This window comes from Dromiciops gliroides, chromosome 4, assembly GCF_019393635.1.
Source record: "Dromiciops gliroides isolate mDroGli1 chromosome 4, mDroGli1.pri, whole genome shotgun sequence".
Classification (NCBI taxonomy): domain Eukaryota; kingdom Metazoa; phylum Chordata; class Mammalia; order Microbiotheria; family Microbiotheriidae; genus Dromiciops; species Dromiciops gliroides.
This window is the reverse complement of record NC_057864.1, coordinates 254,673,018-254,696,534: the sequence shown is the minus strand read 5'-3', so window position 1 is coordinate 254,696,534 and position 23,517 is coordinate 254,673,018. Positions and strand designations below refer to the sequence as shown.

Genomic DNA, 23,517 nt, shown 5'->3' with positions numbered 1-23,517 from the left:
GTAGTCACATTATGAAAGAAAACACAGACCAAAAAACAAAACAAAAAGTCAAAAAAGTAGGCTTTGATCTGCATTCATACTCTATCAGTTCTTTCTCTCGAGATGGATAACACTTTTCATAAGTCCTTTGGAATCATCTTGGATCATTGTATTGCTAAGAATAGCTAAGTCATTGAATATTTATTAGTTTTAAAAACAATTTTGCTATTTGTTTTAGCAGTCCAATTCATAACATACTAAGTTTACTTTATCCAAATGTCATCAATTTAGTCCATTTCAAAGTAACCTTACCCAAGCAAACTTAAAAATTTAGTTCACAACTCTGGTTGGGGAGGTCCTCAAACCTTTTATTAAATCATAAGAATTTAAGGCAAAAGACACTTAATTATTTCCATTTCCCAAAGACTGTTATCACTTTCATTTTAATAACTCAATAGGGAGACCTTTTTAACTTTACAATATTTTAGAAAAAATTTCACATAACAATATATATTTAAAGGCATATTTTCCTAATGAAGAGAATTCACATTTCTAATCATCTGTCTAATATTCTTCCAAATTCCACAATACAAGAAAAACTAGAAGTCTAAAAAATATCATGTTTGCTTTTTAAACATAACATCAGACTCCGCAAGTTTTTCTCAAGTAAAATTTCACCTATTCAGTTAGATAAAATCTTAACTTATGCTTCTTAGAAAATCATCCTTGTCATTTTCCAAAACTCAATAACAATAGTTAACATTTATACAGTGATCACTATGCTAAGGATTGAAGAATTGTTTAATTCTTCCAACCACCCTGGGAAGTAGGTGCTATTATTTATTGTCCTCTTCACATTCAAAAAAGACTGAATACATTTTCTGAAATACCATAATTTTAATGTAGCTTCAGAATGAAATTTTGACAGTATCAACCCCAAATTTATAATCCCTAATAATTTATAATCCCTAATGATACTATTTAAAATCTCATTTTTAAAGAGTCAATTGTTTTCAGCTAACTTATCCTGTAATGTTTTGAAATTTAATGTTTTAAATGTATATTAAAAAGTTTTGACCCCACAAACTGAAAAGTGATGATGCTAATTATAATTTCTAAAATTCAATGAACAGTAAATATCACACTGGGTCTAATTAAAACAATCAAATGTAAATTAAACAACAGTAATTTTAACTGACATATGCTAGTATACATTTACAGATTCTTTGACTTAAAAAAACCACCCCCTATTATATCAATCAATTTCACTAGCTCTTTGATATTGAAGCAGATTGTTCTCCCTCAAAGTACTGGGTGTTCTTTTATAAATTTGTACTTTGGAAAATGTAAGGTTTTACTTCCAAGTAATAAAAATTTGTTTTCTGTTGTAAGCTTCCTAATTTTATCTGTAAAATGTTTGTTTTAGTGTTCAAGACGATGAAGCAAGGAATGCTCTGAAATAATTTGTAAAAGGTTTTTTTTTTGGTATTTCAAAACGTCTGTGTTTGGGGCAGCTAGGTGACACAGTGGATGGAGCACTGGCCCTGGAGTCGGGAGGACCTGAGTTCAAATCTGGCCTCAGACACTTAACACTTACTTGCTGTGTGACCCTGGGCAAGTCACTTGGCCCCAATTGCCTCACCAAAACCAAAAACCAAAAACCAAAAAAAAACAACAAAAAACTTCTGTGTTTTATGGTAATATTTATGTCATATACTCCTTTTAATTTGATATTTAAAAAATATGATCACCCTCCACATTAGGTAAGCAGTTAATTGACTCCTATATTCTCCTATAGTTATATTCTTGTTTAATTCTACATTCAATAATTCTTGCTTTATTATAGCCTTATTTTTACTGAAATAGAATTTTTTCATGTAAAATATTTTCATATTGTTGCCGTTGTTGTTTGTCCTTCATTCTCGAAGGGGACCATGACATCACCCCGATGTCATGACTTGTACTGAATTGGATTTCAGTGATGGAGGGCTGTGCAGGTTTACCAACCTCACTCTCTTCTTTTGTACAAGAAGGCTCAAATAAAAGAAAAAGAATAAAAGAAAGAAAGTGAAAAATAGCATGCTTCAGTCTGTATTCAATTAATATCTTTCTCTGGATGTGGAGAATATACTTCGTTAGTCCTTTGTGATTTTCTTGGATCATTGTATTGCTCTGAGAATAGCAAAGTCAATCATAGTTCTTCATCAAACGATATTGCTGTTGTTGTGTACAACATTCTTCTGGTTCTGTTCACTTCACTTTGCATAAGTTTAAAATACAATTTTGAACTAATTTCACTTTCAGTGATTTCAGCACAAGTTTGCAACATTTCTAATTTACCTAAACAATTAATTTTAAATACAATGGTATTATTAAATTTTACTTGCTTTTCAGTTGCTTCTGATTTTAAAATAAACTTTTTCTTGTTTTGTTTGTTTGTTTTTTGGGGGCAGGGCAATGAGGGTTAAGTGACTTGCCCAGGGTCACACAGCTAGTAAGTGTCAAGTGTCTGAGGTTGGATTTGAACTCAGGTCCTTTTAAATCCAGGGCCGGTGCTTTATCCACTGAGCCATCTAGCTGCCCCAATGAGCTTTCTTCTTGCTGTGATCATTCAGCAAACTGTGAACATTCACTAGTTCCAGTTTGCTTTTCTCTGATCAGTAAAGTCACCTTCCCTTTTTACATTAAAACAGACTAGTTACTCTTCAGGGAGAGTAATAAAAGCAAATGTTACAGAAACAGTGAAACCACCATTTGGAAATTTGTAGTAGAGGAAATAACCCCTGGTCTCTAATTAATTTATAATGTTACTTACTTTTCTGCAGTTGGGAGCAAAGATTCCTGCCTTTTTATCTATGTCTCTTATCTGCCCCCACCTTCCTCCCCAGCTTGGCCAAAGCCAGAAAGGCAGAGAGAAAAAAAAAATTTTTTCGAAGGCTTTTTAAAGTTCTTCAGAAAGCTTTTACTTTCTATACCATTTTCCTTTGGTTGATCAGACCACAGAAAAAGGTTGGTTTACTTATCTAATTCACTATTTTTTATTTTTATTTTTGTCAGGGCAATGAGGGTTAAGTGACTTGTCCAAGGTCACACAGCTAATAAGTGTCTAAGATCAGATTTGAACTCAGGTCTTCCTGAATCCAGAGCCAGTGCTTTATCCACTGTGCCACCTAGTGGCCCCTGGTTTACTTATCAAGGCGGAAATACAGATAAACAGACACATAGATGTACTTGCTTACAAAGTTTTTCTTTCTTATCTCTAATCAGTTTAGTTGGAAAGTTAGTGCACACATTTTTAAAAAGAGTAGTCTTAAAATTTTAGGTCGCAGTAATTGAAAAACCTCTTCTTTAGGTTGGATTAAGGATTCATATAAAATATCCTATAAATTGTCAAAAATCCTATAATTTGACTCTAAGATTAGTTTTCAAAGTCACCTTTTAAGCACCTAGTGGCACAGCAAAGTCTTCCTCCCTAACTCTAACTAAAAAGAAACTATCTTCGGTTGACCAATTCACAGAAAGAAAAGAGAGAAAGCAAAAAATGAGGCTTTAATTAATGAGAGTTAAGGGCCTGCTAGGTGGAAGAGCTGTGTCTGCCCTTGTAGGCATTCTGCCAACTTGGAAACTGTGGGCTAGTCCTTAACTCCCTTAAAGGGAGGACTTCCCAATGGTAAGGACTTACTCCACCCTTAAAAGGGCTTTTACTTCCCTTTTGTAGGGGATCTTCCCAAGACTTTTAGGGAAGGACTTGGGCAGCGGAAGTTCCCCAACTGGGAGGTTTAACAGAGTTTTCCCAGTAATGTAGAAATTCCCACTTACCTTAGCTCAGAAGAATTTGGGTTGAGCCCAAGGGGTAGTCCAATCTCTGTTATCTGGAGAGATGTCCTTGGAGCTTGAAGTCTCTCACTCAGGTCCCATCTGGGTTCACCAATTATTGCAATAAAAATCTGTAAATAAGGGAAACTGAGGCTCAAAGCTTCCAAGTATAATGATTTATTTGCAAGACTAGCAGTTGCCAACAAATCAAGCCTACTGACTCCTCAGTGGTCAGAAACAAAGAAATTATTTACAGAGCTTAGTTTTATAATAGAAAGAGAGGAATTGTAAATTACAGAAATCTTGAGAAACTTGTTTGTAACATACTACAATTGGACAAGGCAGATCATTTGACTAGTGTGTTTCTTGGGGCTTGTTGGAGTTATAATGGGAAATTTTTAGGGTGTGACACTTACTAGACTGATTATTCTATTGGTCTAGAATTTGTGTCTATCATCCCGTCAAAGGGAGGTTGTTTTAGCTAGAACGTCCTACAGCAGTATCATTTGTAGCTAATTTAAAGAGAATGAAGCTTCTGGGGGGAGCAGCTAGGTAGCACAGTGGCATAGAGTCCCAGGTCTGGAGTTAGGGAGACCTGAGTTCAAATCCAGCCTTAGACACTAGCTATGTGACCCTGGGTAAGTCATTTAACCCTGTTTGCCTCAGTTTCCTTATGTGTAAAACAAACTAGAGAAGGACATGACAAACTACTCTAGTATCTTCGCAAAGAACCCTCCCCCCTAAAAAAGGATCTGGCATGATTGGAAATGATTAAACAACAACAAAAAAGAATTTATGGCCAAAGAAAGAGAAACTTAACTTTTAACAAAAATCTTCTGATGTCTAATTTAATTTAGTGATTATTTAATATAAAGATCTATGTCTCATATCTAAATTCCAAATTAGACTATCAAAGTAATAATCATACTAGTATATTGGTTCCAACAGAAGGGAGCCAGGTTGTAAAGGGCTTTGAATTTCAAACAGGAATTTATATCTGATCTTGGAAGTGATAGGGAGCCACTGGAGTCGATTCATTAGAGAGGGGGAGCTGGTGACATAATCATATCTGGGCTTCAAGAAGATATTTTGACAACTGGGTAGAGGATAGATTGGAATGCCGAGAGACTTGAGGAAGGGAGAACGATTAGCAAGTTATTGCCGTGGTCCAGGCGTGAGGCGATCGGTGCCCATACCCGGGTAGTAGCAGCATCAGAAGAGAAAAGGGAACATCAATGAGAGAGATGAAGACCCAAACTGATGACATCACAGATCATTGAAGTATGGAAGTAATAATTATTATAATTATTCCTGAGAGTAACCCCAGAGCTAGACAGAGCTGGACTTTGTGACTCTTCTGTGTACCTATTATCACTTGGAGCCTGTCCTCTCTCTGTTTTTACTTCTGGAATGAAAAGTGATGCGTGGAGGTTGGGGTCTTTGTGTTTATTGATTAGTAGTTTATTAGATACATTTGCTTCTGTATATCATGCCCCTAATCTGTTCTACTTATCAATCTATTTCTTAACCAGTAGCAACTTGCTTTTTAGTAATAACTGCTTTGTTGTATAGTTTGAGATCTAGCATCACTAGACTCCTTTCCTTCCCATTTCTTTTCATTATTTCTCTATGTATGTATATCTAAATGAAATAATGTAGAAAATTTACATTATATGTATGTCTTTGTGTATATTATATCTATGTTTGATATATGTATAAAATATAATTTTATAATTAGAAAATTAAAAATTAAAAAAGATTCTTGATATTTATCCATATCAATTTTGTGATTATTTTATCTAGTTATATAAAGTAATCCTTTGGTAGTATGATTGGCATGGAATTGATTAAGTAAGGAAGTATTTGTTACTTTTATTATATTTACTTATCTTACAAACAACTAATATTTTTCTAATGATTTAGATCTGCCTTTATTTCTGATGAATAGTTTGGTATGGAATTGATTAAGGATGTATTGTTATTTTTATTATATTGGCTTATCTTGCCCATTAACAACTAATATTTTTCTAATTATTTAGATCTGCCTATTTCTGTTGAATAGTTTGATGGGTATGAAATTGATTAAGTAAGAACATATGGTTATTTTTATTATGTTAACCTATATTATTCATGAACAATTAATAGTTTTCCAATTTCTTAGGTCTGTCTTCATGTCTTTTAGCATTTTTTTATACAACTGTATTTATATGGTTCCCATATATGCCTTAGAAGATGAGCTCACATGTATTTGATACATTATGTAGTGATTTTAAATGAAATTTCTCTTTTTATCTCTTCTTGCTGAGTTTTATTGGTACAATATAAAAATGCTGATAATTTTTTGTGGATTTATTTTATATCCTGCAACTTTGCAGAATATAAAGTTATTAATAATAGGAATTAATTCTATAATAAAATTAATTATACATTATATAAGTTAATTCTACAGTAAAGTTATTCATTTCTTCAGTTAATTTTTAGTCAGCTTTTTAGGGTTCTTTATGTATACCATCATATCATCTGCAAAAAGGGAAAAATTTATTTTTTCTTTACTTACTACACTGAAGGCAGGTACAGCAGAAGATAATTCCCTCCTAGAGGCCTCAACCTCAGGAAGCAGCTCCAAGCACTATGTGTCGGCAGGATTGGTGGGGACTTGGCTATTCTGGGACATGGGTCTCTGTGCATATGTGCATAGGTAAGTTTAAGGGCTCTTTCCCTCCACCTGATCAAGAGAAGAAAAGCCTGGCAGGGAGTTTGGGCAAGTCACTTCGCTTGCCTGAGCCTCAGCTTCATTATGTAAAATGAGAGAGTGGGCCTGGATGGATATTCTCTGACATTTCTTCTAGCTTTAATATCTCAGCATTCCACTCCTGCTATCCAAGGGGAATTTCTCATAGGAAAGGATATCTCTGTCCCTTTCTCTTTATTCCTAGCCTTCTGCAAGGTTCAGTTGAGGGGAGCACACCCCAATAAGATTCCTTTTCCTGGGCCCTATGCTGGGTGAGCTTCAGAAGTTATCTTCTTGCTTGTCTGACTCTAGATGACATCTGCTTAGACTCTGAGCAGTTTCTCCCTGCACAAGTGGAATTTATAGGCTCTGGGACTCCTTTCTCCTTTAGGGAAATGTTCGCTGCTGAGGAAGCAGACAGGAAACCATTAGCCCAAAGTCTGAGAAAAGAGAATAGGATTTTTGCCTCAAAAATGAAGGGACAAAGGGGCAGCTGAGGTCCACTCAGGTTAAAGGTTAGCTGAGGACACCCTTGTCTATATATTCTGACCTGAGGAAGGTCTTGAAGCTGGGCTAGGAGAGAAGGTCATGTGAAAAATGATTCTAGTTTACTCTCCTATGCAAAGCAGGTTAGACACTGAGATGGACTTTCACAGCAGCTGGACTTTCTCTTTGGGGGTACAAAGGTCCCATTAGTTCCTGTGTATACCATCCTGGGGTCAATGAAGAGAAGCAGAGCCCTTGTCAAATGGGATACCAATGAACACCAGCCTCAAGAAATAAAGAGAAGGGAAAGGATTTAGGTCTGACTCTTAAGGCAAAATAAAACCAGAAAAGAAGTCAGAAGAATAGGGATCTAGTCTCAGGTAGTAAGGAAGACCAAGGAAGTGCCTTCCTGTAGGCTTGGAAAATCTCTAACTTCCCCTTTGTTTGATTCACTTTTCTTTCTAAAAAGTGGGAACAAGTGTTTGTAGAGGCGAGGGGACTGGACTGAGAATCAGAAGCCCCTGGTTCTAGTCTTGACTCTTTTATTCCTTTGCTATGTGATTTTGGAGCAAGCCCCTTTTCCTTCCTAGGTATCAGTTTCTTCATCTGTAAAAGGAGGTCAGAGCCATGAAAAGGATATAATAGCCGGGGCTTTGTCCCAGGTGCTGATATCTGTGGGTGTTTCTTTTCCTCCCTGTCCTTGTGTAGAGACTAGCATTCATCCATCTGTCCTAAGTTGGTACCTGCCTCCATGGAGGTTGGAGGTTGCCCTGAGAAAGGTCAGGGAGCAGGGTCTTGGTGGTAGAGGTTGGGGAAGGACAAGTAGGGTACCATTTCCCCCCTTCTCCTTTCATGACCGCTTCCCCCAGTACTCCTGCCTTTGAAACTCCTTTCCTTGGCTAAACCTCTTTCTACATTGTCATATCCATTCAGTTTAGGAATAACTCTCCTATGTTACTTTGTTCTCCCTTTCCACTGTGCCCGATGGATCCCTCCCTCCCCCCTCCCTCCCTTCCTTCCCTCTTTCTTTCCTTGCAATCAGAGTTAAGTGACTTGCCCAGGGTCATACAATTAGTAAGTGTCTGAGGCCCTTTTTGAATTGGCCTTTAGGGCCAGTGCTCTATCTAATGCACCACCTAGTTTCTCCCCCCCACCCCCAAATTGTTAATCAATTCCTTTTCATTTTACTTTTCTTTCCATCTTCCGGTGCTCACTGAAGCTAGGTTTCTCCTAATAAAAAAATATTTCTTGTCACTCTCTCCAAGGATGGCTGCTCCTTCTCTCACAAAGCCAGAAAGAGGAGTTGGTATACTATTTACTCTTCAAAGTCACTTTCAGGATTTCTTTTGTCACCATTATTCTGTTGCCTCTCTTTAAGGTTTCCTCCATCCTATCCAGATCCTTATTTCTGTCACCTGTGGCTGTTCAGGTCACTCTTCTTCCTCTTCCTCAGTACCTGCTGCAGGTCACCTCAATCCCAACTCTAGCCGTCTTCAAACATCCTGGCCTTCACTTAGCCAACCTCCTCAACTCCCATGACCCTTGCCCTCAGTCCACTTCAACCATTCACAGGAGCGGCTTTTATCTTTAGCTGCCACTCTCCCTTACCACCCCCAACCTCTCTCCCCCTTACCCTGTGCTGGAATTTCTAGTTATGTCTCCGATTGTGGAAGAGAGATAAAGTGAGGAGGGGTCAATTGCCTGACTCTGTTTTTGAATCTAGCATAGATGTTGCAACACAAGGGAAAGACCCTCAATTTTGTAGTCCAAGGACCCTCTCCTGGGAGCTGATGAGAAGGGAGAAGGGGAGAGTTAGGAGACAGAGATACAGAGATTTGGGAAGGGGCAGCCTCTCCCCATCCCCAATGACTCACCATGAGATACCACCAGGGGGATTTTCCCGAATGATAGTGTCATTTTTGTGGTTGTAGCTCCCATACCAGTAGAGACCCGAGTCCTGTATTCTAACCTTGTCTTGGTGACAGTGAAGAGGCTAGTGATGCTTTTGTCCTTTGATCAGAATCCTGGTCTGGTAAAGAATGAGATACACAAAACCCCTCTCGGCACCACATTCTTTGCCCCTGCTCACTTGCCTCATGCTGATACTTGTGGCTCATGTTGAATGTCTGCCCCTCAGACTTGTATTCTACAATGATATCTTGTTCCTGGAAGCCTGGACAAGATAAGCCTGAGTCAAGGAGAGCTGGGTAGAGCCTGTCAGCTCCTTCCAGAGCTGGGCTGGGGAATGAGAGAGAAAGGGTGGGATGGAGAATAACTTTCTTTCAGCTCCACGTACAGAAGATGCCCAAAGGATAAGCCCCTATAACCAAGGAGTTTTCCTCCGTAGCCTCCAAAATGCCATGGTCTAAAGAAATGAATTATTTTGTGCCCCTCTCCTTTCCTTCCCACTCCCTTTTTTCCTTTCCCTCCATCCTCCCCATTTCCTTTCTGTTAGCCTTACCAGAAACCCACCTCAGCAGCAACAACACAGTTGATTCCTGGGCCATCCTGCTCTCCCTCTCAGTAGTCCTAGGATGAGGGGGAACACTGAGGCCTCCACCCCCTATTGGCCTCTGGAGAGCTAGAACAAAGAACCTAAGCCGGACTCTGACTCAAATGGCTTCCCTTGAAACCACTATGAAGGAAGAAGAACTGAGGAAGTAACAAAGATCTGACTGGGGAAGTAGAGGGTTGGAGAGAGCAGGGACACTGAGCTCAGAGAAAATGGGTGTGAACATTCACGCCAAGGGCCAGAGTGCCTCTGCTAGCAAATATTGGGAGTTTCCAGGGTGTGTGGCTGTTGCTTGGGCAGTTTCTCAGCACAGAACTGTCCCTTCCCCATAGGGAAGCCCTTGGAAGAACTGATGGGGCTGAAAAATGGGACACATTTGGACTGGGAGGCATGCTTCCAGATAAGTACTAGTGATGGGGGAGGTGTAGGAAGGGTCAGTGGGTCTATCTTGGAATAGGGAGAAACAGTTCTTGGATAACATGACTTACCTCCTTTCCATCTCTGACACTGTCTCTAAACTTCATCTTCATCAGACTACTACTTCTGCACCTAACACCCTCTCCCTCTTGCCAGAGCTGAGAAAGAAGGAATAGGCTGAAAATATTCAGAACAGGATGTCTGATCCCTTGATGGCACTGAATTTGGCTCTGGGTCTATCTGAGAACACTTGTGCATTGTACCCTAACTTGGGGGGAAGATTGGGACTGAGCATTGAAAGAATAGGGTGTTGGGCAGTGATTCTAATTGACTTTACAATTTGAATCCAACTGGACACTGAGAGGTGAGACACTAGGCTGGACCATCTCTCAAATATAAAAGTAGCCCACTAGCTCCTATGGACACATTGTTCTCCCATTTGGTGCAAGAGAAAGGGGGTCTCACCAAGGGTGGGGGGAATTGATGAACACCAGCCCCAGGTATGAGAAGAGAGGTAGATGGGGATTGGTTGAAGATGATTCTAAAGACAAAGAAACAAAGAGGAAAAATTAGACAAAAAGATAGATGTCTCTCAATTTTGTAAATTCCTTTCAGTTTGTTTGTTGTTGAGTTTTTGCAGTTGTGTCTGACTCTTTGTGACCTCGTTTGAGGTTTTTCTTGGTAAAGATACTGGAGTAGTTTGACACTTCCTTCTCCAGCTCATTTTACAGATGAGGAAACTGACACACAAAGGGTTAAAATGGCTTTTCCAGGTTCACACAGCCCATAAGGATCTAAGGCCAGATTTGAACTCAGGTGTTTTTGAGTCTAAGCCCAGTGCTCTATCCACCATGCCACTTATATGGGATTCCCCTATATGGAAGAGCCTGGGGAGTCTGCTTGTGGAAAGGCACGATGATATATAATAGAAGGATTCTGCTTTTCAATTTGGAGCATGTATAGACATTCTGTAGCTAATTCTGGTCTGCTAAACACTTAGTGGGGATTGCTGATTATCTAGCCAGAAGTAGGATGAATCTGGGTCTGTCTTTTTCCAGACTGTCCACATTCCAGTAAGAGAGGCAGTGTTGTAATGGGAAAGGCTTCAGTCCTTCCTCATCCAAGACCAACATATGACCTATGAAAATGGGCCTCTGTTCTTTGCCCCTTTGTGTCTCTTATTCCCTGTGTCAGGTAAAGTAGATTGGAGATGTCTGTGATCTTGTGAATTCCAAAAGTTCAGGAGAGTGAGCCACTAGAATATTGGGAGCTTGCAAACATGCTGGGATTTGCTGGAAGCCAGACTGTAAGGAGTAGAATCCTTAGTGATTCTCTTTGCTTAGCAGAGATGTGGACTTAGCCATATGCTGTACATGCCACATTTAGAAGTGAACTTGGTGAAGGCAAATTCTATGGAGGAAACTACTTTAGGTTTGACTCCAATCTTCTAATAGGCAATAGAGGGGGAGAATATGATCCCTGTGTAATAGGAGAAATGTATGCATTTCTGTTCATGCTCTCTCTCTCTCTCTCTCTCTCTCTCTCTCTCTCTCTCTCTCTCTCTCTGCAAATACCCCTTTGTGAAAACTGATTTATATTATTTGGTTAAATGGAACTGGGTTGTTGGTGGCAGTTAAGAGTACAGAGGAGAGAAATACACAAGACAGGAAGCTCAAAGCAATGTCATTAGAAAAGTTACCCTACTGACTCTCAGGGAGATTCCTTGACATGCAAGTAGAGTAATTTTTTTTAACGAAGCTATTGAGTGATGTTTGGATAGCAGCTTCCTTTTTTCCCCATATATTTGAGGATAACATGCAATATTATCCTCAACTAGTCTTTAAATTAAAAAAAAATCTTGAAGTATTTGGATCCATCTTTTAACACAAGAAAAAATTCACTCAAATGATGAAATGTTTCTGCCAACTGTTTTGTTGTGAACCTTTTTGGTTCAACCTCAGGCTCAAAACTTCCCTTTCGTCTATAATCTTTGCAGCTAGCAGCTCAATCAAAACTTCATTCTACTGTTCTTCTCCATGAGACTCAATCAACTCCTCCGCATCACCCTCATCTACTTTTAGCTCCGATTCTTGTGCTAATTTTACAATCTTGTTTCTCAACCTCTTTAAACATTTCATCTTTGTCAAATCCATGAAAATTGGGATGAACTGAGGGTACACATTTTCCCCCCAAACTGTCTTCATACATGTTTCTGTTACATCTTCCCATGTCTTAGCAATATTCTGGATTGCATGGTAAATATTGTAGGACTTCCAGAAATCTCTCAATGTCAAGTCCTTATTTGCATTCAAAGCTGCGATTGCCTGAACAAATGTAGTGTGTAAATAATACGCTTGAAATTTACAATCACTCCCCAATCCATAGGTTGAAATAATGAGGTGGTGTTAAGGGGAAGGTAGACCACGTTTACATTTTCATTAAAATCATCCAGATGAGGAGAGTGAACTGGTGCATTATCTAAAATAAGTAGAATCTTGAAAGGAATGCCATTATCATTACAAAAATTGTTTAAAAATGATAAGGGTTATTCATGCCCTAGGGTTAACAAAATAATGTATAAGTAGTGTTGCCTTGCTGATTCTTTTCCATGTGCTGGAATTTTCTGAATGGTGCACAAGAACAGGTTTTAATTTGCAAGTCCCAGATGCATTCCCTCCAAGCACAAGTGTAAACTCTTGTTTTTTTCCAAGTGTTATGTTCCAGTTTGGTTTTTTCCTCCACCAAGATGTAAGTTTAAGATGGCCTTCTTTGATAAAATAGGTTAGTTTCTAAAGGTTTGTTCCAGCAAGTAGGGACTTTCATCTATTTTTTTTTTTTTCTGTAGGAACTCCGGGAACTTCTTTACTGTTTTAATATCTACATTGGTAGTTTCTCCTGACACTTGCATATTATGAAATCTTATACAATTTTTAAATCGTGCCAACCAACTACTGCCTGCTGTAAATACCTGTGTTCTCTCAGGGTACTTTACCTTTAAATCTTCAAAGAGACTTTGAGCCTCGGCTTGAATTGTCATCAAGTTTAAAGGAATATTCTTCTGAGTCTACTCTTCTATCTACATAGTTAATAGTTTCTCCAATTCTAGAATAGCTCCTCTTTCTTTCTGTTCTTTCTATTTCTTTCTGTTCACAGTTGATACTGCAAGACAAAATTCACATGCTACTGGTGATATTTTTTCTCTTCCTTCATATTTTCTAATTATTTTCATTTTCATTTCCAAGTTTATTGGCTTATGCTTCCAAGATGGTTCACTTCCCCCTTAAGAGCATGTTTGCTGCCAGGCATGGTGCAAATATAATGACTGCTATTGAACACCGTGAGAGGTATGGTATCACTCACTGTCTGCAGACACCCAAAAACTGACTTAGAGATGTTTCTCAGCTTCCCACCACCGTTTATGCTGTCTGCGTCATACAGCAACTTATTGTATAGTGTCTGCTTTGCAGAAGGAATTTTAGTAATTTTTCTGGAATGTGGATTTCTTACAGGACTTTTAAAGTAAAGTTGATTTTGCATAATGTGAATTTAAATAAAGCAAAAACTGTATATTTGATTCAGCAGCTCCCTAGTGAAACTCCTAGGAGGTGCTGGAGACTACAGTATAAGCTCATTTTTAAAAAACCCAGGGCAGTAGTTTGTTGGATTCAATAAATAATCCAATTATTCATGAAAGTTGATAAGTTCAGAGCCCTCAGGCTAGAGAAAAGGACTTTTTGCTCTCTATTTAATAGAGACTGGCTCTTACACTAGCTAGCCCCCCTCATTTCTCATCAACACCTTTTCCACATTGTATTCACATATAAACATGTCATTCAAAACATTTCAAATTGGAATATATGGTTTGATGTAGGGAGATAAAATAAAGAAAAACAACAAAAAGTAAAACAGGGCCAGGAAACCCAATAAAAAGAATACCAGGCAGTGTAACCAAGACAGAGTAGAGAGAATAAGGAAGGTTAGGGGAAAGGAAAACACGTTTTTCAGCAGTCACAAAGAGATAACTCCAGGTTCAGTCTCCCCCCCCCCCCCCCCCGCCCCACCCCCCCAGGGCAATGAGGGTTGAATGACTTGCCCAGGGTCACACAGCTAGTAAGTGAAAGTTCAGTCTTAATGTTTCTGTTGCATTTCCTGCAAAGTGGAGACTGTCCCTTCCATGTAGCATGGGACTGTGTGTCATTGTGTGGCTCAAAGGGAGGCAAAATAGGTACCTCTAGCCTGACCCTCCCCACTCCTTCTCCAGGGGAGACTTTAATTTTTGCCAGGAGGGGAAGAGGCAGGTTGGGGTCAGAAATTTGATCACTGTTAAGAGCTAAAATTCTAGCTAGTCTGTCTAAAATATCTAATGAGTGGTCGCCAATAAATTATAAGCTTTAGCAAGAGTTAGACTTTTAAGCATTTATTAAGGAGAATAAGAATTTGGTAAAGAGAGAGAAAGGCCTAGATTCCTATCTATTAAAGGGAGAGCACATTTCTAGCTCCACTCTCCACCAGAGTCCAAAGGAAAAAGCGCGAGACTGAGCGCCAGTCTCTTCCTTCCTCCTCCCACTAGCTGGCATCACTTCCTGATGCCAAAGAAAAGACTCCTGGTCTTGCCCTCAAAGACCTTCACTTCATGGGCAGAACTCTTCTACAGTAAGTCTCCAGCAGGTGGCGTCATTCCAATCGTTACATCACTCTGCCCTCCACAGAGAGAGGAGGTACCAGGTTTGAATTACATCTATCTGCTGCATTAAATATTGTTCATCCAGGGGGTATTTAAGGTTCAATCTAACTTCTAATCACCATTTCATTATTTGGTGGGACAGGACCCTAAGCTTTATATCTCTGGCTTGATTTCCTTCCCACCAAATACCTGTTTTAAAATGAACACACATAGGAGGTAGCTAAGAAACTCTTTTATCCAAGTTGATAGCAAAAATAGAAATCAGAGAAAATATACTCAGGAGAAAATATACCAGACAATACAGATTGAAGGGGCTGTCCCATTGGGAATGAGGTGACTTGGCTCAACCAAGAGAGAAAGTGTTAGATTTTACCCAAAGAGAAATTCCCTGAAATCTCTAGAATAGCAAGTTGGGAATAGGGGACGTGGTGAAAACTGCCAACAACTCTCATGTTGACTTCTTCCAAGAGTCTTTTCCTTCAGCAACCTGAAGTGAGGTTGGCATCATCCATCTTCTCTTTTGAAGCTGGAAGCCAGAAGCACCCCAAATCTAAAGAGACTGAAGAGACTGAAAGAGACCTGAAGACAAATCCAAAGAAACTGAAGAGAGTGGAGTTCTCTTCTTCTACCTTCCCTACTCACCTCACCCCTTAAAATGCTCTATTAATGAAATAGTGCCTCAATAAACATTTGTTGATCCAGCCCTCCAGCCTCTAAAGCCAGTTCTCTATCCACTGTATTATATTGCCTCTTGACCTTTTCTTTTTATACTTTTTAGGTATAATTTCAAACTTTTCCAGCACAGTTGATCCAATTCGCAGCTCCACCAACAATGTATTAGTGTTCCTCTCTTCCTACACTCCCCCTCCCAATATTTATGATCTTTTATCTTTTGTCATTTTTGCCAATTTGATCAATTTGATGGATGTGAAGTGAAAATACAGTCATTTTAATGTGTACTTCTCTTATTATTGATGAGTTTAAAGCTTTCTTTCATATGATTGTTGATAATTTGAATTTCTTCCTTTTAGAAAACAATCTTCATATCTTTTTATGACTTGTATATCAGGAAATGACTCTTATTCTTAGGTATTTCTATCAATTCTATCTGAACCTTTATCAGAGATATCTGCTTTGAATATTTTCCTAATTAAACACTTCTCTTCTTCTAGCTACATTTATTCACAATTGCTCTTTGTCAGGTATTTTCTTTTCTTTTTTTGCATTTTCCTTTTATTGTTTTCCAGAATATATGTGAAAACAAATTTTGACATCAATTTTTAAAAACTTTGTGTTCCAACTTCTGTTCCTCCCTCCCTTCCCACCCCCTACCCACAAGAACTCAAGCAATTCAAAATAAGTTATACATGAGTGGTCATGGAAAACATTACCACATTAGATAGGTTGTGAGAGAAAACAGTTAAAAAAACCAAAACTTTAGATTAAGGAATTGTCAAAGAAAAAAAATTTTAAATGTGTTTCCATCTGTTTTCAGATACCATCAGTTCTTTCTCTATAGATGGGTTGCAATTTTCATAAATCTGTCAAGGTTATATTGGATCATTGCCTTGCCGAAAATACCCACATGCTTCCCAGCAGATCATCTTACACTATTGCTGTAATTTTGTATACAGTACATTTCACTCTGCTTCAGTTTATGTAGGTCTTTCCAGGTTTTTCTGATAGTATCCTGTTCTTCATAACCTGTATATAGTACCTTAAACTTGACAAAGAATTTTCTTCATAATAGCCCAGCAAAGTAGGTACCATACATTTTGCCATTATAATCAATCATCATAACTATTTTCCTCCATCCTATTCCCTTCCCATAATATTTACTCTATTTTCTATCTTCCTTTACCCTATTCCTCCTCAAAAGTATTTTACTTCTGAGTGTCCCCTCCCCCTCTCTGCCCTCCCTTTTTTCACTCTTACCCTCCTACTTTCCTGTAGGGTTCACTCCCAATTGGGTGTGAATGTTATTCCTTCCTTTAGCCCAATCTTAAGAGATTAAGGTCTTTGAGCTAATTCTGTGTTCTAAATTTTTCTTCCTCTCTCCTTCCTCAACCCTCCCTATGAAATCAAGCAATTCAATATGTCATACTGTGCAGTTATTCAGAACATCGTCACCTTCCTCAAAAGTGTTTTGCTTTTTACTGCTCTCTCCCCCAATCTGCCCTTTCCTCCTTCCCCTCTTCTCTCCTCCCCTTATCTCCCTCCCCTCCCACTTTCCAACAGGGCAAAAATATAATACTGTACCTACTTGAGTATATATGTTATTCCCTCTTTGAGCCAATTCTGATGATATTAAGGTTCACTCACTCCCCCACTCCTTCCCCCTTCTTCTCCCCTCAATAAGCCTTTTTCTTGTTTCTTTCATGTGAACTACCTCTCCCCAGACCATCTCTCCCCTTCCCCCTCCCCCAGTTTATTCCTCCTACCCCTCAACCCTATTTTAAAGATGTCATCATGGGTTAGTTAGGTGGCACAGTAGACAAAGCACCAGCCCTGGACCCAGGAGGCCCCAAGCCCAAATCCAGCCCCAGACATAAGACACCCCATCCTATTTGCCCCATAAATAACAAAACATAAATGCTTTACAGATATCATCCCTTCATATTCAGTTCAGACCTGTGTCTCCTGTAAATTCCTTACTGAGAAAGTTCTTATGAGTTCAAAGTATTATCTTCCCATGTAGAAATGTAAACAGTTTGATCTTTTAATATCCCTCATGAAGTCTTTTTCCTGTTTACCTTTTTATGCTTCTCCAGGGTCTTGTATTTGAAAGTCAAATTTTCTATTCAATTCAGGTCTTTTCATCACAAATGCCTGATAGATCTCTTTCTCATTGAAGTCCCATTTTTTCCTCCGAAATATTATAATCAGTTTTGCTGTGTACATGATTCTTGGCTGTAGTCCCAGTTCCTCTGCCCTCTGGAATATTATATTCCATGCCCTCTGGTCTTTTAATGTAGATTCTGCTAGATCTTATTTTAACCTTATTAGAGCTCTACAGTATTTGAATTCCCTGTTTCTAGCTGCTTGCAATATTTTCTCCTTGATCTGGGAGCTCTGGAATTTGGCTATAATATTCCTGGAGGTTTTCCTTTTGGGATCTCTTTCAGAAGGTGATCAATGGATTCTTTCAATTTTTATTTTGCCTTCTGCTAGAATATCAGGGCAATTTTCCTTGACAATCTCTTGGAAGATGCTGTCTAAACTCTTATTTTGGTCATGGTTTTCAGGTAGTCCAATGATTTTTCAAATTACCTCTCCTAGATCTATTTTCTAGATCAGTTGTTTTTTTCCAAGGAGGTATTTCATATTGCCCTCTATTTTTTATTCATTTGGATTTGCTTTACTGTGTCCTGGTTTCTCATAAAGTCACTAGCTTCCATTTGTTCAATCCTAGTTCTTAGGCAATAATTTTCATTAGACAGCTTTTTTATTTCCTTTTCCATTTGGCTTTTCAAGTTGTTGACTTTTTTCTCATAGCTTTCCTTCATTACTCTCATTTCTCTTTCCATTCTTTCCTCCACTTCTCTAAATCTTCCTTCTGTCTCTCCTACTTTCTCTTCAAAGTCCCTTTTGAGAGCTTCCACGGCCTGAGACCAATTCATATTTTTCTTGCAAGCTTTGGATGTAGGGACCCTGAAGTTGTTATCTTCTTCTGAAGGTGCACCTCGATCTTCCTTGTCTCCAAAGAAACTTTCAATAGTTTGCAACTTTCTTTGCTTGCTCATCTTGCAGTTTTTTAGTTGACTTTTAGCTCCCTCTTACGGTGGGGCCCTACTTGCAAGCTACACTGTGTCAAGCTTTAGAGGGTCCCAGGTGTTTGAGGGAGGGCAGGTTTTTTCCTCTCTCCTGGCCTGTTCTCCAGTCTTCAGGTAACATCAAGCCAACTTGCTAGTTAACCAACCAGCAGAGAACTGTGGTGGTTTTCAGCTTCAACGAGCCTGCGCCCCTCCCACACCTGGGCCTCCTGCTGCTCAAGATTTCTTCCTGGTTCCATGCTGGGGTGGGATATCCGAATTTGTCCTCAGGTCCCACAGACACCCCTGTGTTCCCCCCACCCCCTTGGGCTAGCCATTCAGCCCTCTCACCTGACAGTAAACTTAGTTCCAGAAGACACCAGTACTGCAGCTGATTTGGAGGCTGGGGATAAATTCCCCTTGCACAGAGCGTTTGGGGTCGTTGTTGGCATGATAGGGGGGAGGGTATGGATTTTGCTTGCAGCCCAGTATGGCCCCCTTTAACCTGGAAAATAATCTCGGCATCTTTTTGCGGGTTTTGCAGCTGCAAGGCTTTTTTTTACTGCTGTTTTGGGGGTAATTGTGTCAGGAGCTCTGTGTGTTTAATGTCTTTCCTCTGCCATCTTGGATCCAAAAAAGCTGTCATGTATTTTCTCAATCAAAACCAATGGCATTATAACTACTATACTCTCCCTCTCTGTATGTGTGTGAATGGGATGGTCCATGAAAGTTTTTTACATTTAAAAATCTTGTGAATGAATTTTCTAGACAAACAATTCCTGTTGGATTACTGTATTGAACCCATGTAGCCTGGACTATTGGAATAAAGAACAGAGAAGGGATAGATGTCTAGTCAGGGAAGGTAGGTGGTGCTGCAGATAGAATTCCAGGCCTGAAGTAAACAAGACTCATCTTCCAAAGCTCAAATCTGGCCTCAGACACTTACTAGCCGTGTGACTCTGGACAAGTCATTTGACACTATTTGCCTCAGTTCCTCATTTGTAAAATGAGCTGGAGAAGAAATGGCAAACTATTCTAGTATATTTGCTAAGAAAACCCAAAATAGCTTGATGGAGAGTCAGATACTACTGAAACAACTGAGAAGCAACAACAGATATCCTGTCACAGTGACTAGGATGGAAGACTAGGGAGAGATAATTAGGAATCAGAGACCATCAATTTCTGAACTCAGGAAGCCAATTTGGCCAGGAAAGTTTGAGATGCTCTGTGTGGAACTTGGTCCTATTGATCAAAAAATATTTAGGAAATAGTGAAAGGTAAAAACTCTGAAATCAAAGTGCAGAAGGGGAATCCAGAAAGCTGGACTGGGATGAATCCTTTACATATGTCTAGTAGCAGTAAGGTAACAAGTGCTAGCCTACTGTTTAGGCCAGTGAGTTTAGGAAAGTTTACAGAGATTCTTAATAGGGCCAGTTATAAAGGGTCAGATTTCTCATCAAGGGAAGGATGAACTTCCTAATGATAAAAGGTGCCTGAAGGGGCAGCTAGGTGGCTCAGTGGATAGAGCACCGGCCCTGGAGTCAGGAGTACCTGAGTTCAAATCCGGCCTCAGACACTTAATACTTACTAGCTGTGTGACCCTGGGCAAGTCACTTAACCCCAATTGCCTCACCAAAAAAAAATTAAAAGGTGCCTGAAAGTGGAGGTAATGAGGTCTCCATTGCTGGGTGTATTCAGTAAATAACTAGACAGAAACTTGTCAGAAATACTGTAGAGAATATTTTCTCCTTCAGAAAGGGGATGGATGAGATGCTGTCTGCATTTATTTAATTAAATAGCTCAGAAAAATAAATGGCTAAAAAGTCCTCTGTACATATGAGGTTACCACATAACCTACAGGTTACCATAACACCAAAACACCAGTAGGAAAGAGGACCAATTTAGGGAACTTGTGGGGAGATCAGATACACTTGAAGAATGCAAGGGACCATGGTGACACCTATGGGGGAAGCAACATGAATAGCCAAAGTCATTCTCAGTCTCAGGAAGGCCTCCCTTCATGCTTTCCTTCTCTGCCTCTTTTGGTAGCTGCTCCACCATATAGAGCCACTGATGACCTTCAGCTAGCTCAGTACCATCATCTAGCTGTGAGCTGCTGTCCTCTGCTGATGAGATTTCAATGTTTAATGCTGTCATTCTCTATGCCACTCACCTGACTGGTTTTCCATGGCCAAGATCCTCTCTGCTGCCATCTGCTGGCTGTCTTTGGAATTTCAATTACTATATTCAAGTCTCTTTTTTTAAATCTTGGCATGACTTTTTCGTGACTTAAACCATCAAACCACAATTAGCCTAATGGACAGTAAACATCATAAAGCTTGAGTTGAGTCTGTTTCTGAACTCCTTTGACTCTATCTAAGCTGCCCCTCTAAGAGTTCAGTTCCTTCTACTCTGAGATAATTCTTTCTAGCTTTTTCCATGTCTGCGATGCCCATCATAGTGCAGCAAATCCCTATTCTGGAGCAACATGGAAGGAGCAAGGCAGAATTCCAGTCAGCATCAAAAGAAAAAAAAGAAAGGAAAGGTCTGTTCTTATATTTTAAAAAATGGGCTGGAATATTAATAATAATGGGACAGCCAGATTAGACAGCAGATGGTTGTGAATGTGAGTTGAGAGCTCAGGGGACAGAATAGAGCTGAATGTATACATCTGGGACTCAGCAAATGCATAGAGGCACTAACTGGAATCATGGAAATAGATAAGCTTACCAAGAGAGAAAGTATAGAGCATGAAGGAAAGAATGCTGAAGGGAGAGCCTTAAAGGAAATTCACACTTAGAGCTTGGAAAGAGAAGATTGAGCTTTCAAAGAAGAGCTAGGAGGGCTGGTCAAGCAGGTCAATGGCAATCAAAGAAGAAGAGATAATGCCATATGTAAAGAATTAATTGTTATTTGAGGTTTTTATGACCCCATCTTTTGGCTAAAATTAAAAAAAAAACAACACCTTGGCACAGGCACCAGCCTCGGGCTCTGCAAACTGCACAGTGCTCTACCCACTGGTTGTAGCCATTGCCATGTCACTGGCACCTCACATCATCCCCACTCACTGATGTCTGCATGGGCCTGGCAAAATTATAATGATTGGAAGCCTAGTGAGGGCAGTCATGTGACTGTCAGAGCGGCCAGCCAATTGGCTAGGGGCTGTGTGTGGTCAGCCTGGGGTCTGCTGGGAAGAAGGGAGGTTTTCTGCCATTCTAGCGTGAAGCTGGAAGGTGACAGGATGCTGTTGTGTGTTCTCAGCTGATTCCTGGGTGGTGGTGTTGCTCAGGTTGTATAATTTCCCTTTCCCCATTTTATTTCCTTTCCCTTAATCCTACTGATCCTGTTTGTATTTTTTTAAAGTTCATTCTTGTTAAATAAATCCTGTTCTGTTTTGAGGGAGGCTGTCTGTCTTCTTCCTTGCCCCAATATTGCGGCGAGCCGCTTAGCTAACACTCCCCAATTAAAAATTGGTCCCTACACATAATTGAGTTTTGGACTTGGAATAAGAAAGTGTTGGGTTCAAATTCCTGCTTTCATGTTTATCAGCTATGTGTCTACATAGAGTATTTATAAGGGTCCGGTGATATAATAGAATAAAGTACTATATAAATGTCAGTTATCATTATTTTTAAGAAAGGACTGTCGAAAAGTGTTGAATGTCTTCCTAACCCCAAGTTTGAAAAATGCTTTAAATTGAATTGAAGTCCAAGGTGGATCAATCAACCAACCAATGAACTTATCAATATTTATCAAGCATCTACTATATGCCAAGTAGATGAGGAAAGAGGACTAACTATTGGTTTCTGTTCCCCTCTATCTGTTTCTGTTTCCCCAGGGGAAACAGAACAAAAATTCAAAGAGATAAGACAAGGCAGAGGGGCAGGATACACTATTTTATTTTCTTACAGCCTACAAGGGGTTCAGGATAGCTGATTGTTAAATTTTTGGTATGAGCATTTATACTTTGGAAATCAGCAAATGCACAGATGGTAAAGGAGTTGGAGAGCTGGCCAGAAGGAGCTTACTGGGTCCCTTTGCTGGGGCTGGGTGCAGGGCTCTGCTGCATTGCCCATACTGAGATTCAGGTTGCAGTCTTGGTTCACAGTCCCAGGGCAAGAAGGAGCATTGGCACACCAGAGCTTCTACATGCAGGGGAGTGAGCCCATGCTTATATTTTCAGGGCAGAAAAGAGTGCTTTTGGTCACTCGCAGACAAGAACACAGGCCAGGAGGGTAGCAAACATACCTCTCCTTAAATCATACCACCTTGGAATAAAACAGAAAGCTTACAGACCCCCAGAACTAGCTCTAAAAACAGCTGCACAAAGACACTGAAACTTGGGACAATGCCCCTCCCCCTTACTTGGGGAGCAGAGCCCAACTTTAATATAAAGTTAAAAATCAATAAATAGGTTGGAAAATGTGCAAAAACCAATAAAAGATCCTGACCATAGAAAGCTACTATGGTGACAGGGAAGGACAAAAGACAAACTTGGAAGAAGACAACAAATTCAAAACTGCTTCATGCAAAACCTCAAAGAAAATGTAAATTGGTCTCAGATCTGAAAAAGAATTCCTGGAAGAGCTCAAAAAAGATTTTAAAAATCAAATAAGAGTGTTCGCTTCGGCAGCACATACATTAAAATTGGAACAATACAGAGAAGATTAGCATGGCCCCTGCACAAGGATGACACGCAAATTTGTGAAGCGTTCCATATTTTTAAAAAAATCAAATAAGAGAGGCAGAGGAAAAAATGGGAAAAGAAATGACAGTGATACAAGAAAACCATGAAAAAAGTGTCAATAGCTCAGTAAAGGATGCACAAAAATACTAAATAAAATAATTTTAAAAAAAGAATAGGCCATATGGTAAAAGAGGCACACAACTCCAACAAAGAGAAGAATTACTTAAAAATCAGAATTGGTCAAATGGAAAAAAAAGATATACAAAAGTTACTGAAAAGAAGAAGTCCTTAAAAAGTACAATTGGCCAAATGGAAAAGGAGGTACAAAAGCTCACTGAAAGAAATAATTACTTAAGAATTTGAATTGGGCAAGTGGAAGCTAATAACTCTATGAGACATCAAGAAACAATAAAACAAAATATGAAATATCTCATTGGAAAAATAACTGACTTG

The 23,517-nt window shown here is 39.3% G+C and overlaps 1 non-coding gene across 1 annotated transcript; it reads left to right on the top strand.

Moving 5' to 3' along the window:
• Positions 1 to 22,994: 22,994 nt before the first annotated feature.
• LOC122726855 lies at positions 22,995 to 23,101 on the top strand. Its single transcript, XR_006352849.1, has one exon. It is a non-coding gene; the product is annotated as a U6 spliceosomal RNA (small nuclear RNA).
• Positions 23,102 to 23,517: the final 416 nt, after the last annotated feature.